Below are 18149 nucleotides of genomic sequence, written 5' to 3' on the forward strand. Positions count from 1 at the left end.
GATTTTCAATACAGGAACACGTCCTCTTCCTGACATTCAGAATACTCCAGAAGGGGTTAAAGCTCAGATTTGGGTAGCACTAACTGCCTTTTTCTTGATGGTATACCTTAGACAGCGCTTTTGTAAAAAGCGCTGTCTAAGGGGGGGATTAGAAAGAGCTTTAGGCAAAAGCGCTGTCTAAGGGGGGGGGGGGGCTTAGACAGAGCTTTTTGAAAAGCGGTGTCTAAGGTATACCTAAAAAAATTAAAATAGGAGGGTCTTAGAAAGCGCTTTTGGCCAAAGCGATGTCTAAGGGGGTGGGGCTTAGACAGCGCTTTTCAAAAGCGCTGTCTAAGGTATACCTAAAAAATTTAAAATAAGAGGGTCTTATAAAGCGCTTTTGGCCAAAGCGCTGTCTAAGGGGGGGGGGGGGGCTTAGACAGCGCTTTTAAGATTTAAAAAAGCGCTGTCTAAACCTTTAGCAGCGGAGGTTTAGACAGCGCTTTAAAGCGCTGTCTAAGGCTAAAAAAAGCGCTGTCTAAGGTCTTGTTTGTTGTAGTGACTCAACTTCAGAATCTGTCTCTTAAAAGCAATGAGTGCTTCAGGGAATACGCTCAACGCTGGACGGAGATAGCTTCCCGTGTTCAGCCTCCTATGTTGGAAAAGGAAATGGCCAACATGTTCATGAATACGCTGCCTGGACCTTATCTGGAGCGTCTGGTGGGGTGCAATTCCTCCAACTTTGCTGATGTGGTCTCTACCGGAGAGAGGGTAGAGAATTACCTGAAGACCTGCAAGATCCAAAATGGAGTTGGATCTTCATCAGGGGTAAAAAAGTCATTCATTGGAGGGCATAAGCAGAGAGAGGGGGGAGTGAATTCTTTGACTTCCTATCGGAACAGAGGTGTTAGAAGGAACAATTTCCAAAATTATCATCAACAACCGTATGTTGCGGCTATGACCATTCCAGCTGCAGCACCACTACAACAACAACAATCACAACGTCAACCAGCTCAGTATCAACAGCAGCAGCAACCGGGTAACAGACCCGCCTATCAACAGAGGCAAAGGATGATGGACCGACGTTTCGACACCCTTCCAATGTCGTACGCTCAGTTGCTTTCTAGTCTTCAACAACTACAACTTGTGCAGTTGCGCACTCTGGCCCCTCCTATTGGTAGACTTCCGGTGGGTTACGACGCCAACGCTAGGTGTAGCTTCCACTTTGGGGCACCTGGCCACAATATTGAGAACTGCAAAGCTTTTAAGCACGTAGTTCAAGACCTCATAGATTCAAAGGCCATCGACCTTGCACCGGCTCTGAATGTCGTTAACAATCCCATGCCCCAGCATGGTGGTGCGAACGTTAACATGATAGAGGGAAAAGCCAAGTCCATTAAGGATGTGTTGAAGTTGAAGACTCCATTGTTGGATATCAAAGGATGCTTGCTGAAGGCCGATGTTTTCCCCGGTTGTGGGAAGGGTTGTTTGGATTGTGCCACTCAGAGTGGAGGTTGTTTGAAGCTACAGCAGGGTATCCAGGCCTTGCTCGACAAAGGTATTCTCCAGGTTGAAGATTTGTCTGTCCAAGAGTCTGTGGAAGAGGTTAAAGCGGGTGCCTCTATCTCATCCTTTAAGCAGGCACGGGCCGTGGTGGATTCAGGTGTTGCTCCCGGTTGGGGGCGTCTGTTGGAATTACCAGTGAAAGAAGATAAGTTCGGGATTGGGTATCAGCCAGTTTTGACTTCTACAACACTTCAGGGGACGATCACTTTCTCCAGTGCTGGCATCATTCAGTATGGTCAAGTCTCTGCAGTCAACGAAGAAGATGGGGATAGTGATTGTGACATTGACAACTGGGTGCGTCCGAGGATCCCGGGTGAAGTCATCAACAATTGGTCTTCTGAAGAGATTATCCAAGTCACTCTTCTTGAAGAGTAATTTTCTTTGTTTATTCATGCATATCCAAGTCTTACGTTCTGCCCAGGGCGTAATGACTCATTGTGGGGCCCGTCTATGTGACACTTGCATTTTTATCATAAATAAAGGACGTATTTTTGCATTCAAATATTTCGTTCCCTGTCTTTCTATTTTTGCAGTTTTTCAAAATAAAAAAATGGCAATGTTTTGTTTAGTTTTCACTTCTTGTTCACACTCATAAGCACATACCATCACTCATGCAGATGCACATCACCGGATCCTATTGATACGTTTCTGCTACGGCTTGCTTCGACTTTGAAAATCCAATCTTTCAAGCTGAAGAAGAGGATGATGAAGACTCTGAACTCCCTGAAGAGCTTACCAGGTTATTAAAACAAGAGGAAAGGGTTATTCAACCGCATCAAGAGTCTGTTGAAGTGATTAATCTCGGCACCGAGGACGCCAAGAGAGAAATCAAGATAGGGGCTGCTTTAGAAGACAATGTGAAGAAAGGGCTGATTGAATTGCTGCAAGAATACGTTGACATCTTCGCCTGGTCTTATCAGGACATGCCTGGGCTGGACACAGACATCGTGGTACACCGCTTGCCTCTAAAAGAAGGTTGTCCTCCGGTCAAGCAGAAGCTCAGAAGAACAAGACCAGAGATGGCTGTCAAGATAAAGGAGGAAGTGCAAAAGCAGTTGGATGCAGGGTTTCTAGCAGTCACCAATTATCCGCCATGGGTTGCAAACATCGTCCCAGTACCTAAGAAGGATGGAAAGGTACGGATGTGTGTCGACTACCGGGATCTGAATAGAGCTAGCCCTAAAGATGATTTCCCATTACCTCACATCGATGTTTTGGTGGATAATACAGCTCAGTTCTCGGTATTCTCCTTCATGGATGGCTTTTCTGGCTATAACCAAATCAAGATGGCACCAGAAGACATGGAGAAGACAACATTCATAACCCCATGGGGCACCTTCTGCTACAAGGTGATGCCGTTTGGTCTGAAAAATGCCGGAGCAACATATCAACGAGCTATGGTAACTCTGTTCCATGATATGATTCATCATGAAATCGAGGTTTATGTGGACGATATGATTGCCAAATCTCAGACAGAAGAAGAACATTTGGTGAATTTGCAGAAACTGTTTGAGCGTTTGAGGAAATTCAAACTGAGACTTAACCCGAACAAGTGCACTTTCGGGGTGAGATCGGGAAAATTGCTGGGTTTTATCGTTAGCGGAAAAGGGATTGAGGTGGATCCCCACAAAGTAAAAGCGATACAGGAAATGCCAGAGCCAAGAACAGAGAAGCAAGTCCGTAGTTTCTTAGGGAGGTTGAACTACATTGCAAGGTTCATCTCTCACCTAACAACCACGTGTGAGCCAATTTTCAAATTGCTGAAGAAAGATCAGGCTATCAGGTGGAATGAAGATTGTCAAAGGGCTTTCGAGAAGATAAAAGAGTATCTACAGAAACCTCCGATCCTTATACCTCCAGTTCCTGGAAGACCTCTGATAATGTACCTATCAGTGACTGAGAACTCGATGGGGTGTGTATTGGGACAGCATGACGAGTCTGGTCGAAAAGAGCATGCCATATACTACCTTAGCAAAAAGTTTACAGACTGTGAAGTCAAATATTCGCAGCTTGAGAAAACTTGCTGTGCTTTGGCCTGGGCTGCTTGCCGACTGAGGCAGTATATGTTGAACCATACTACCTTGTTGATTTCTAAGATGGATCCAGTGAAATACATATTCGAGAAGCCAGCTCTCACCGGAAGGGTCGCTCGTTGGCAAATGATTTTAACAGAGTATGATATTCAGTACACGTCATAGAAGGCCATCAAAGGTAGTATTCTGTCAGACTACCTTGCCGAGCAGCCGATTGATGATTATGAGCCGATGAAGTTTGAATTCCCTGATGAAGGCATCATGTTCCTCAAGATGAAAGACTGTGAAGAGCCAGTTGTTGAGGAGGAACCTGATCCAAACGAAAAGTGGACTTTGTTGTTTGATGGGGCTGTCAATGCTAGAGGAAGTGGAATTGGTGCTGTCATTACAACTCCGAAAGGTGCCCACATACCTTTCACCGCTCGTTTGAATTTTGAGTGCACAAATAATGAAGCTGAGTACGAGGCCTGTATCTTGGGTATTGAGCAAGCCATTGATTTGAGAATCAAGACTTTGGACATCTTCGGAGATTCAGCTCTGGTGATCAATCAAGTGAATGGTGATTGGAATACTCTCCAACCCACTCTGGTCCCCTACAGAGACTACACGAGAAGACTGTTGACTTTCTTCACAACAGTAAAATTGTATCATATACCTCGTGATGAGAACCAGATGGCAGACGCACTTGCTACTCTATCCTCCATGATCAAGGTAATTCGCTGGAACCATGCTCCCAGGATCGATGTGATGCGCCTTGACAGGGCAGCATATGTGTTTGCTGCTGAACTGGTAGTCGATGACAAGCCCTGGTATCACGATATCAAGTGCTTTCTGAAGAATCAAGAGTACCCTGCAGGGGCATCCAACAATGACAGAAAGACTTTGAGAAGATTGGCAGGCAGTTTCTTCTTGAACAAAGACGATGTGCTGTATAAGAGGAACTTCGACATGGTTTTGCTCAGATGCGTGGACAGACACAAGGCAGACATGTTAATGCAGGAAGTTCATGAAGGTTCCTTCGGTACTCATGCCGGCGGACATGCAATGGCTAAGAAATTGTTGAGAGCGGGTTATTATTGGATGACCATGGAGTCAGATTGCTTCAAATATGCTCGGAAGTGTCATAAATGCCAGATTTATGCTGATAAGGTGCATGTACCGCCAAATCCTCTGAATGTGATGTCTTCGCCGTGGCCGTTTTCTATGTGGGGCATTGACATGATTGGAAAGATTGAGCCGACTGCTTCCAATGGGCATCGCTTCATCCTTGTTGCCATCGACTATTTCACCAAGTGGGTCGAGGCAGCGTCGTTCGCGAATGTCACCAGACATGTGGTTGCCCGTTTCATCAAGAAAGAAATCATTTGTCGCTATGGGATTCCCGAAAGAATCATTACTGATAATGGTTCTAATCTCAACAACAAAATGATGAAGGAGTTGTGTCAGAACTTCAACATTCAGCATCACAATTCTTCTCCTTACCGCCCTGAGATGAACGGCGCTGTTGAGGCGGCAAATAAGAACATAAAGAAGATTGTGCAGAAGATGATCGTCACGTACAGAGATTGGCATGAGATGCTACCCTTCGCCTTGCATGGGTACCGTACTTCAGTACGTACGTCGATTGGGGCAACCCCTTACTCCCTGGTGTATGGTATGGAAGCAGTCCTACTTGTTGAAGTGGAGATTCCTTCTCTAAGAGTCCTGTTGGATGTCAAGTTAGACGAAGCCGAATGGATTCGGACAAGGTTCAATGAGTTGAGTCTTATCGAAGAGAAGCGAATGGCAGCCATTTGTCATGGGCAGTTGTATCAGAGTCGGATGAAGAGAGCCTTTGATCAGAAAGTGCGTCTTCATTGTTTCCAAGTCGGAGATTTAGTGTTGAAAAGGATCCTTCCTCCTCAGACAGATCACAGGGGCAAGTGGACTCCTAACTATGATGAACCGTATATTGTCATCAAGGTTTTTGATGGTGGGGCCTTAATGCTTGCAACTATGGATGGTGAAAACTTCACTTCCCCTGTGAACTCAGACACAGTTAAAAAATACTTCGCATAAAATAGACCCGCTGGACAGTAAAAAGAATAGTCCAGGCAAAAATGGGCATCCCGACGAACCAAGAAAATGAAAAGGTTCGGGCAAAAATTAGGGATTAAAAATAAAAACCTGAAAAGGCAACTTAGGCAAAAATGGGTATCCCGGTGGAATGAAAACCCGAAAAGGGCGATCCAGGCAAAAGTTAGGGATTAAGCGAATGACTGCGTTTTGAGTTAGTTCTGAATCTCATCTCATGTCGATGACTGGAAATTTTCGAAAGGTAGGAAACAGTCCAATCACCTTTTCAGAAGGCTGATCATCTGGAGGATCTTGAAGACGGGCAAGTCATAGCAGAATTGGAACCCAATAGAAATCCATTTCACATTGCCATTAGATTAATTCCTGTTTTTATCTTTTGTGAGATTACCTCTTTCCAGGGATTGCTTCCTGATGTAAATGCCTATTCAAAGGCCATTCAATCAATAAAATCATGTTATTCAGTATATCTCTGTTTTCATTTTCATTTTACTGTTTTGTTTGCAAAAATGACGTCCGAATTTTTGATAAACATTGCATCATGACACATAAGGGCTTTACAGGTACATGCTCAATAAACATTTAAAATTGCTGTAAATTTTAAGTGCTTTGGATCGTCTATTCAGAACAGATACCCTCGGGGCATTTCCTTAAAATCCCCTGCAAATGATCGTGAATATCTTCCCTAGTGAGGTCGCCAACAGACGAATTCGGTGTCTTATCCCTGCAGAGCTGATCAGAGTGTTGGATTCTTCAATCCCCAGCAGGTTCTCACCACCGTACTTCCCCAAGCGATTGTTTTAGAATATACACTCCCCAGTAGAGTTGACAGTGCCAGATTGTATACCCCCAGCGGAGTTGACAGTGCCAGACTGTATCTTCCCAACAGAAGTGGTTGCTCCTTAGAGTTCGAGGCCAGATTGATAACCCCAATGCCAGATCCATAGTTTCTTTCCTTGAAGCAGAACCTCGGTACCGTATCGGTGTTTGCTTCCCTTGCTGAGTCATCTCTCGCAAATCGTGGTTGCCAGAACCACTATCGCTTTCCCCAACGGCAGGTTTTCAGTGTCGTTCTCTCCCCAGTCTGAATCTCGGCATTTCGTCATTGCTAGAACACCGTGTGGCGGGTCATTTCCCCACATAATTCTTTGCGCTGTGCATCTCCAACAGCCTTGCCAGAGTCCAGAAGATGGTGATCATTTCCCTAATAGATCCCTTTGCCTCAGCTTGACATTCTACCCAGCATTTCGCATCCCTGCATGTAGAATCATATTGCATTGCATCCTCGCAAATCGCGTAGCATTTCCATTTTCATGGAGCATTACGCCATTGAAAGATTCAAACATACGCATGTAAGCATAAAACATTCTCGGTATCCCAAGTGATAAGCTAGAAGTTGTTTCCAGTACTCAGACTGAAGATTGTTCATTACCCACCTTGGTTATCCCCAGCAAGTGTCATTGGCCCATGCGCCGCCTCTATTATCTTTCCATATTTCTGCCGATGCTGACAGGCATGAAGTTTTCCGGTATCCACACCGAAGTGGCATTCAGGCCAGTTTTCCGGTATCCAGACCGAAGTGGCATTCAGGCCAAGTCTTTCCGATGTTCAGATCGAATAAGTTTCCGACGTTCAGGTCGATGCGACTTGTGGCATTCAGGCCAGTGTTCCGATATTCAGATCGAAGTGGCATTCAGGCTAGTTTTCCCGATATTCAGATCAAAGTGGAATTCAGGCCAAGTCTTTCCGATGTTCAGATCGAAGAAGTTTCCGACGCTCAGGTCGATGCGACTTGTGGCATTCAGGCCAATTTTCCGATGTTCAGATCGAAGTCATTTCCAGTATTCAGACTGATGAGCGGAATTCAGGCCATGGTTATTTCGGTGTTACCGTTTATGTTGGTATCCAAGTTAACATTCTTTTTCGGTATTCAGACTGACTCTCACCGTACCAGACGGATTCTGCTTTCAAGACCACCTCTTGGCTGATTCTGACAGACATTGTTACTTCACCTCACTTCATTGCAAATTTTTGGGCTTTTATTGTATTCAATCCCTTGATACCTCGAAAGTACGAAAGCAGCTGCCATCTTCTTTCCGGGTCTCCAGTTGATTGAATAGGGGCAGCTGTAATACCCCAAAATTTACCCTTCATTTTTCCTGGAAGCATACGCTTTACACCTCATGCATGCATTCATTTTTAGGTCATTTAACATTAGATACATTGCATTTCATCATGTCAATCAGAATTAGATCCAAGAAAAAAAAAAGAAAAAAAAAAGGTTAAAAATAAATAAATAAATAAAATTAATTAAATAAATAAATAAAATATAACAAAAAAAAAATTTGGACTTGGGTCTCTCTCATTTGAGCCCACAAAGCCATGAAATTCAGTCTATAAATACCAAGGCTTCACTTGAGAAAAAGGAAGGGAGGCAAAATACTCTAAGGTTTCCTTGGAATAAAACCCTGAGGAAAAAGATAGTGAGAGAAGAACTAACAGAGTCCAGAGCAGCCTCCAAACCCTGAAGGGAACTCAACTGCACAGAATCACCTCTGCCTCACATAAATCCTAAAGATTGTTTTGTAAACCTCACGGGTGCAACTCAATTTCAATCAAGCTCTCCAATCAGGTTTGCCCTATATCCATCATCTTTATGCCTTTAATTTGAATGCTCTAAATGTATGAGGTATTATGGGTGAATTTGATACCCTTTTGATGCATGTGTTTGACAAGAGGTTTAGGCCTCCTACCCTTGGTTGTTTTTTGTGAGCTTTTTGTGAATTTTGATGGAATTATTCATGTGGTTACATTTTGATTTGGGGGCAACTCTTGGTTACCCTATCTTGTTTCACTAACCCTTTTGTTGAGTTTTCGTGAAGGCACATGACTTTTGCAGGGATAACTTGCATGGTTTCCCACTTTATTTGTGGGATAACCCCTGGAGGTTCATTCCGATTACCTGTACTGACCCACTTTCTTTGATGATGTTAGCTTGGAAGGATCTCAGGGTTTCCCATTCCTCTAATTGCTGTTACTTCGGATCTTTATCCGCGTGGTACTTTTACATTTTTCCCGCATTTTACTGCTTTCCTAGCTGGAAGACCTCGATAGGAGGCAATGTTTTTGTGTTTACTTTATGCAGGTTCCTTTGTCCAGGGTTAAGAGCTATGAGGTCTTATCCTCATTACCCTTTTGCATGCGCGTTCCTACAATGCAAACAAGCCCTTCATTGATTTTTCTTCTCCATAACACACGTTTACTCCTTCTACTACAGGCGAGTAAGTCTCCAAAGGTCGAGCATCCGATAGATTGCGTAGTGACGTCGTTTGTCCAAAACCCAATCCACAACCCCGTAGTTAGCCGAACTACGGCTTGCTCTGATTCTCATTCCAGATGAGATACGTAGGCATAAGACGTGATGTCTTAGCGAGCACACATCCCCCAACCCATAGGTCAGCCGAGCTACGAAGACTCTGATTCTCATATTCAGATGAGATACGTATGCAGTGGATGCGACATCCGCGCGAGTCATTTTCATTTAACCCTTTTTTTTTGTAAACAGCACAAGATAAACTCACACCCTTTAGACAAGAACTACAAAAGTGGATCCCGTAGAGTACTACGGATGCGTAGGGGTGCTAATACCTTCCCTTCGCATAATCGACTCCCGAACCCAAGATTTGGTTGCGAGACCCCGTCTTGTCCTTTCCTTTTTCAGGTTTACTTCGAGCGTTTCCTTTCCCTCCTTTGGGATGAATAACGCACGGTGGCGACTCTCCTGTCTTTTTCTTTCGCCAGTTGTTTTTTTGCGCACTGTATTTTTCAGGTTGCGACAGCTAGTAATCAGACATTCAGTTCTGGTGAAGTTTACATTCAGACCTTGATCACACAGTTGACTGATGCTTATAAGATTAGCAGTTAATCCCTTAACAAGTAGGACATTGTCAAGATCAGGAACTCCAGGGAAATCTAGCCTACCCATTCCCTTAATTTCACCCTTTGCACCATCACCAAAGGTAACATAACTCATGGCATGAGGGTGAAGTTCAGTTAACAGATTTTTGTTCCCAGTCATATGTCTGGAGCAACCACTGTCAAAGTACCAATCTTCTTTGGCTGAAACTCTGAGGGAAGTATGAGCTATTAGACTTGTAACCTTTGTCTTAGGAACCCATTGCTTTTTGTTGAAAGTCCTGTGATTCTTGGATCTTGATTGGTATTGAGACTGAACAGGGCTAGGATACCATATAGCTTATAGCAGAAGGGCTTCAGGTGGCCAAATTTTCCACAGTATTGGCATCTCCATCTTTGATGTTTCCCTTTCTGCTATTGTGACATCTGATGTGACATCTCAGGTCTGCTTTTAATATGGCTGCACTTAGGTTTGGATTTTGGTTTGCAACCAATGTAATTGCACTCAGTCTTGAATCCAATGCCAGATTTGTTCCCTGTTATTTGGCCAGTCTGGAGAATCTTGTCTAAGATGACAAATCCATTGTTAAGCATTCTTACAAACTTAGTCATCTCATCCAGTTTGGAGTTTAAGAATATAGCTTCAGTCTTTAATTTTGAGATGGTTTCCACATACTCTTCCTTTTCATTTTCCAGCTGAGCTATCACTTTCTTCTGGCTTTCAACTTGTCTGCACACTCTTGTACTTCTGTGGCACAACTCTTTGTAGGTAGTGGGCAACTCTTCAAAGGTTCTTTCATCATCAATTGACTCTTCCTCAGACCCCCATCTTCCTGTCAGTGCAGTCACATGGAGTTTTAATATGACCATACCCATTACACTCATAGCACTGAACTTCTTTGGGCTTTTCTTCAGACTTTGTTTTCTTACCAAAGCTGTTGGATTTACTGATGTCAGATGCGATGTTCTTGACATTGCCCTTTGCTCTGACATCTACCTTTTTCACCAGTCTGTTGAACTGTCTTCCCAGCATTGCTATCTCATTTTCCAGATCTTCATCAATATCTTGACCACCTTCCTCATCTGCCTCTTCAGTGTTTGACATGAATTCTATGCTCTTGGCTTTCTTTTCAGCTCCATCACATATTCCCATCTCAAATGTTTGGAGGTATCCAATTAGCTTATCAACTCTCATATTTGAGATGTCTTGAGATTCTTCTATGGCTGTTACTTTCATTGCAAATCTATTAGGGAGTGATCTGAGTATTTTTCTTACTAACTTTTCATCTGACATTTTCTCTCCCAAAGCTCCAGAGGCATTGGCAATTTCAAGGATACTCATGTAAAATTCATGAATATTTTCATCTTCTTTCATCCTTAAATTTTCAAACTTGGTGGTGAGCAGCTGTAGTCTGGACATTTTCACTCTAGAGGTGCCTTCATGAGTGGTTTTAAGAATGTCCTAAGCATCTTTAGCTACTTCACAGTTGTTTATTAATCTGAAGATGTTTTTATCCACTCCATTGAAGATGGCATTCAATGCTTTAGAATTTACAAGAGCTAGGTCATCCTCCTCCTTGGACCATTGTTCTTCAGGTTTTTTCTCAGCAGTGGCTTCTCCTTCTTTAGTAACTACAGGGTGCACCCAGCCTGTTAACACAACTTTCTAAGCCTTGTTATCAAGAGTTTTTAGAAAGGCTACCATTCGAGGTTTCCAATAGTCATAGTTTGAACCATCCAAGATTGGTGGTCTATGAACAGATCCTCCATCTCTCTCCATTGTACCAGAAATTATTATCGCTAGATCTCACTCAGAACCAGAGCAGGATGCCCGCTCTGATACCAATTGAAATTCTGGTATCAGATATGAGATGTCGAAGATAATGTCACGACACTAATATCTGAGTAATGCAAACATAATAAAGATAGAGAATAGTAATGCAAGATACACAAGCAATTGTTAACCCGGTTCAGTCCAACTCACCTACATCTGGGGGCTACCAAGCCAAGAAGGAAATTCACTAAAATAGAATCAGTTCAAAGACTCTCCGTACACTTCAACAAGTTACAGTCTTTCTCACCTAATCTCTACCCGTGCAATTTCTACCTAAGCAATCTTAGATATGAGAACCCACTCACTTCCCTACAATCACACCTGTGATCTTAAACAACAATCCTTTGAGAAAAGAAAACACTTTTCAATAACACACTCTTGATTTTACTTCACAGTTTCAATCAAGAAGACACACTCTTGATCTTGCTTCACAACTTTGATCAAGAAGACACACACTTGATCTTGCTTCACAGCTTTGATCAAGTAGACACACACTCTTGCTTAACAGCTTTAGAGTGACAAATTACAACCATAAATCAGTCCAATTCAATCATCAAAAGATGACTTGAATGGCTTACAAGTCTTACGACTAAACAGACACAAACCCTAGCTCTCTCACTATATTTCGCTCAGTATTTGTTGTGTGTTAAAACAAGTTTTCTAAGTCCCTTTTTATATAAGCTTTCAGCTGGGCTTGGACATCTTGAAAACCCTAAATCTATTTTCCAATCAAATCTTTTTATAACAGTTGGTTAGATCTCCTTGGAAAATAAGTAAAACAGGTTGTAATCCATGATTGAATGAGCCAGCTAATCAGATCTTCAATCATACAAAGATTGCCATTAATTGTGCAATCACAAAAACACCAGACATTCACACTGAATGTTCTGTGTACAAGATGTCATGACATCGGGTCTGACATCCTGGAAAAATCCTGCATAATTCAATAATTCCTTTTATAACTTCCAGCAGGTACAACCATATCAGATGCCATGACCTTGTGTATGACATCTTGAAACAATCTTGCATGAACATGTCTTTCATTTAAGCTCCAGCAGGTACATTCATAACAGATGCCATGACCTTGTGTATGACATTCTGAAACAATCCTGCATGATCATGTTCCTTAAGCTCCAGCAGGTACATAGGATATCTTATGTTAAGAAATCACACATAACATCTTGTGAACACTCTTTGTTTTACCAAAATTGCTGCCAACACTAAGAATCAACACTTTTAAAAAACTTCTTTCTTTGTGCTTGTTTTCTAAACTTAGACCATTTTGCAAACTAGAAACTTTGGCCTTAAGCCATTGCATTTTCAAACTTCATTTCTTAATCAAACTTTTAAATATACTTAACTATACTTGACTTAAAATTTTCAGAAAGCCAAAAAGAATTAACTCATTCAAACCATTTTTAGGCCTTTGTGCCTTTCAAACCTAATTTTTGTTAAAAGCAATGCATCCACTTTGAAATTTATACCACGAACTACGAGGTTTTGATCCCTCATTTTTATTATGGTACGTAGGCACAAGTCCGAAGGTCTTGTCAAACACAAAAATATAATAAATGAATTATTTTCTCATCCCCCCATTCTATTTATTTGTAAACATCATTTTCTACAAAATATATATGCACACAAAAAAGGGCTCCCTAGGAGTACCTAGGACACTTTGGATGCTAACACCTTCCCTCTGTGTAACCAACCCCTTACCTGTAATCTCTGACATTTTATTAGTTTTGATTTGAAAACTTCTTACTTTTCCCTTTTCCCTTGGAAACAATAAAAGCGCGGTGGCGACTCTTGTTATTTGATGTCTAGCTTATATATAGATTGATGATCATGAATTTACCGCTACAGTACTACATTAGTTAATGGGAAGAAATATGGTTTGGTCATAGTTTATGACTATAATAGATGTGCTTGGGTAAGTTTCCTCTGAACTAAAGATGAACCATATGATGTGTATAAGCATTTTTTGCATACAACTGAAAAAGAATAAACGATTTTAAAAGTCATAAGTGATCATGGAGGAGAATTTGAAAATGAGTCATTTGAAATATTTTGTGAAAAACATGGAATTATCCATGAGTTCTCTGATCATATAACCCCATAGAAAAATGGATTTTTAGAGATAAAGAACATATATTTACAAGAAATGGCTAGATCCATGATCCATGAATATAATTTACCTAAGTACTTGTGGGCAGAAGTTGTAAACACAACATGTTATGTTTAGAATAGAATCTATACTAGACCCATTCTGAACAAAACTTCAAATGAGAATTTTAAAGGAATAAACCCAAGCATTTCGTATTTTCATCAATTTGGATGTACATGTTACATCTTGAAAAATAAACTCTATCTAAAGAAATTTGATGCCAAAAGTCATAAGGGTTTCTTCTTAGGATAATCTGAATGCTCAAAGTCATATAAGGTGTACAAATCTAAAACCAAAATATTTGAAGAGTCAATACACATCAAATTTGATGATAAAGAGCCTGTCAATATAATGTCAGAGCTAGTTGAAAGTTTTTCATATTTTCACGTGTCTAAAGACACCTCAGAAGTTGGACTCAAGCAAGCTTCTAGATCTTAATATGAGAGATTGCACCATTTCATATTAGAAAATGGTTTTCAAAAAGGGAAAGTTGACACTACATTATTCAAAAAGACTTTGAAAAATGATATCTTAATTTTCCAAGTGTATGTTCATGATATTACTTTTATTTCCAATAACACTACTCTTTGCAAAGAATTTTCTGAGTCAATGTAGGATGAGTTTTAAATGAGCATGATGGGAGAGCTAGAGTTTTTCATTGGAATTAAAATAAACAAATGCAAGGATGAAGTCTATGTTCATCAGTCAAAATACACAAAGGAGCTTCTGAAGAAATTTAAGCTAGATGACTATAAGATCATAACTACTCCAATGCATCCAACCTGCAATCTGAGCAAAGAGGAAAGTAGCACCAAAGTGTGTTAGAAACTGTACAAAGATATGATTAGTTCTTTACTTAAACTAACAACTTCTAGGCTAGATATTTTGTTCAGTGTATGTATGTGTGGAAGATTCCAGTTAGATCCTAGAGAGACTCATTTAACTGTTGTTAAGAGAGTTTTTAGGTATATGAAGGGAACTAATAAAATAGGACTTCTTTATAAAAAAATCCCTAGATTACAAGCTAGTTGGACTTTGTGATGCTAACTATGCTTGGGATAAAATTGAGAGAAAATCCACTAGTGGAAACTGTCAATTCATAGGTGAAAACCTAATATCTTGGACTAGTAAAAGACAAGTAACTATTTCTTTGTCTACAGTAGAAGCAGAATACATCTCAACTGCTAAGTTTTGCACACAACTTCTCTATATGATATATTGGTTAGAAGATTATCAAATAAGTGGAAGCATTATTCCGATTTTCTGCGATAATACTATTGTTATTTGTTTGACAAAAAATCCTATTCAACATTCAAGAACCAAGCACATTGAAATTAAACATCATTTTATTAGAGATTATGTTTAGAGAGGTATAATAGATATATAATTCATCAATACTGGCAATCAATGAGGTGATATATTTATTAAACATCTAGCTATTGAAAGATTTGATTTTATGAAAAAGAATATGAACATGCATTTTGTAAAAGAATAGTGCGTTCTTATGAATGAGAGATCATAGTTTGATGATGATTAGAAGTCACTATGATCAGAGCATGTTTCAATCTCTAATAAATAGTATCCTCTGAAGCATCCCCTTCTCTGATGCTCAGAATCTGATTATTTGCCTCTAATAACATTTAAATGGAATTTTTTTTTATCTTCCTAGTGACATTTGTCCCATTTAAATGACACATATTTTAAAAGTTTTCTAAAGTGGATATTAGCTAATGGGTTATAAATGTTGGGTAATTATGAAACTATTTTGAATACCATGTCTCACGCCCATTTGTCATTAGTTTTTGTTTAAATCAAAACAAAACAAAACATCTTTTCACTCAAAACACTTAATCATTTCAGCTTTCACACACTTCTCACATTCTACAACTCACCTTTTCGTTCTAAAGCCTTCTCTGAAAAACAACCCATTTTTTTACAAAACTCCTTTAGAACCCTAAAATCTCCAATGAAATGGCATCTACATCATATTCTCAAAAAACCCCCATTGACTATCGAATCAGGAAAGGGATTCCATGTTAAGCCTAGAACTATGAAGATCAGAGAGAACGATCTCAAGTTGATTACGGAAGAAATTGTTAATTTCAAATGTTTTGAGGTAAATGAGTATCCTCTGAAAGAAAACTTCGAAGTTCATAGTTGGACTCACTTTTTTAACATACTTAATGGTCCAACCGATCCCTACTTGGTTAAATATTTCTAGTTTATGGCTAAAGTCTATGATAAAGTGGCTGCATATTTTGAAGAAAGAGGGAAGATTGCTGAAGATGAAGCGAATAAAGGGAAGTCAAAAAGTGAGATGGGTATGAAAGAGTTTAAAGAAGTTGAAATCAGATCAACTGTGATGGATGTTGATGTTACCATCACTCAAAGGGATATTACTAAGCTGATATGTGTATCTAATGAAGGAATATGCATCATGAACACTAAAGATGGAAGTAAATATTTAAATATGATCAAGTCAGACTTATTTAGTAAATCTGATTACTTTGGAAAAGTGAAAAACATGAAGATTCCCTAGAAATTTCTGTTCAAGATTCTCATTGGTTGCCTGATCCTAAGAGAATGGAGTTCTTATCAGATCTTCTGGGATCACAAGCATTTCATCTAGTTCCCGTTGAATCACGAGAGGATAAAATTGGTTGCCTACATCTTCAATCATCTATGTGATGTTATCAAGGAAAGCCAAAATCATAACAAGAAAAATGTTTCTTATGCTAGACTGTTATCTAAACTGCTCCATCAAAGCAGACTGATTAATGTTATGAAGAAGGATGTGGTGAATCCTGAAGCAAGCTTAACATCAGAAGTGGGAAGGCTGCCTACATTTGAGAATTTTCCATTCATTTCCAAGCTAGATAACCTTGAAATGATTCAGGAATTTATAAAAATAATAAGAGAAGATACTGAAATCACTCTGACTTTGGATGTCATTCTATATGCTCTTGAAAATGCTTACAAGCCTTCAAGGAAGAGGAAGCAGGCTGCTTCTGAAACTCAGAAGGAGATTCAAAAGCCACAAAAGAAAAAGGTGTTTGGATCCATTCAAAAGGAGATAATGGAAATAGTCTCTTATACTGTCTTGATGCCTACCAAGACCAGAAGTGGAGCCACTAGAAAAAGACTCCTCATAAGACAATTTCTTCTTCTATCAAACCAGCACCTACAAAGAGAGTAAGGAATATGATACTTCATGTAGACGAAGAAGAAAAAGAGGAGAAAGGGAAAGATAATTCTCATTTGGTTAGAAATAAAAAGGAAATAAAAAAGTTGGCTTAGGACGTATTGAAGGAATCTGCTATAGAATGAGCAAAAATGATAACATCTACTTTGTGGGAAAAAGCTTTGGAAAATCCTTTTGAATATGATGTTTTGATGGAGTAAGCTCTACAAGTAGAGTATAATGTAGACTCTATTTTGAAGGATTTAGAGGGAGTTGATGGTGCTTCAAAATCTTAGGCTCTTGAAGTTTCTATGGAAGAAGACATCCATGTTAAAGCTACAGTTGGTGTAGAAGCTTCAGATGCTGTAGAAACTGCAACCATAAGTATGATTTCCGATTCTATCTCTGAGTCATTTTTAAATTCTTCCATTCATCAACCTAAAACCAAAACACCAACCCCTTATAACTCACCAACCCAATCCTCGGAACACACTTCCTCACTAAAACATGGTCAGGTTCTACCTTTAGAATTTGTAATGTCTTCCCCAAAACCTTCTGATGATTCTGATTCTCACACAATTGCTCAGATGTTACGCTCTTTCTAGAAATAATTTATTATAGATATATTGTAAAGGCACCTATATGGTGAGTTCTCTTCAGAACACCCATCTGAAAATAACCATCTAATGTGTATCTATGAATCTGAACAACCTACCCCCTAAACACCATCACTGAAATTGGTCAACTTATAAACATATTAGAAGATTCAGAAGAAAAAAAATCTTTCCCATCATCTATCTCAAGTTCAAGCTCTAATCCTAATGAATCAGACTTCAACCCTACAGATGTTACACCAATTCAAGCCATACCCCTTAAAACCATACCTTCTGACCCATAATCAGAAGACCAATTCAAATTTGACTATGAACCTCAACCAAACCTTGTTCAAAAACAATCAGAAGTTGAAACTCAATATGAACCCCATCCTCAACAAGAAATCTCTGAACCAAAATCGCCTCAACCAGAAGTCGTACTAGACAAAACTGTACTAGAAACACAAACTTAACATCAACCATCATATGGAGATAATGTGTCAGATTCTAGCACAATACTAGTTTCCTTCTCATAAGAAATAACCTCACATATCCCTTCACCCCTTCCTCAAACCTTCAATCTAAACCCTCCACCAAATATCCAAACCCACATGGAAGAGTTTAGAACTATTTTCTATGATAGGATACATGAATTGGTTGCAGATACACTCATTGCATCTGACCCAGTTCATTATGCTGCTAAGTGAGATTCTTTCATAACCTCTATGGACTCATTTCTGTAAAACCTGAAGTCCTTCACTTTTGAGACTTTTGCTTCTACCAGTTAGAGGCAGAATGAATTATAGGAGAA

This window comes from Lathyrus oleraceus, chromosome 7 (genome assembly GCF_024323335.1).
Source record: "Lathyrus oleraceus cultivar Zhongwan6 chromosome 7, CAAS_Psat_ZW6_1.0, whole genome shotgun sequence".
Taxonomy (NCBI): domain Eukaryota; kingdom Viridiplantae; phylum Streptophyta; class Magnoliopsida; order Fabales; family Fabaceae; genus Lathyrus; species Lathyrus oleraceus.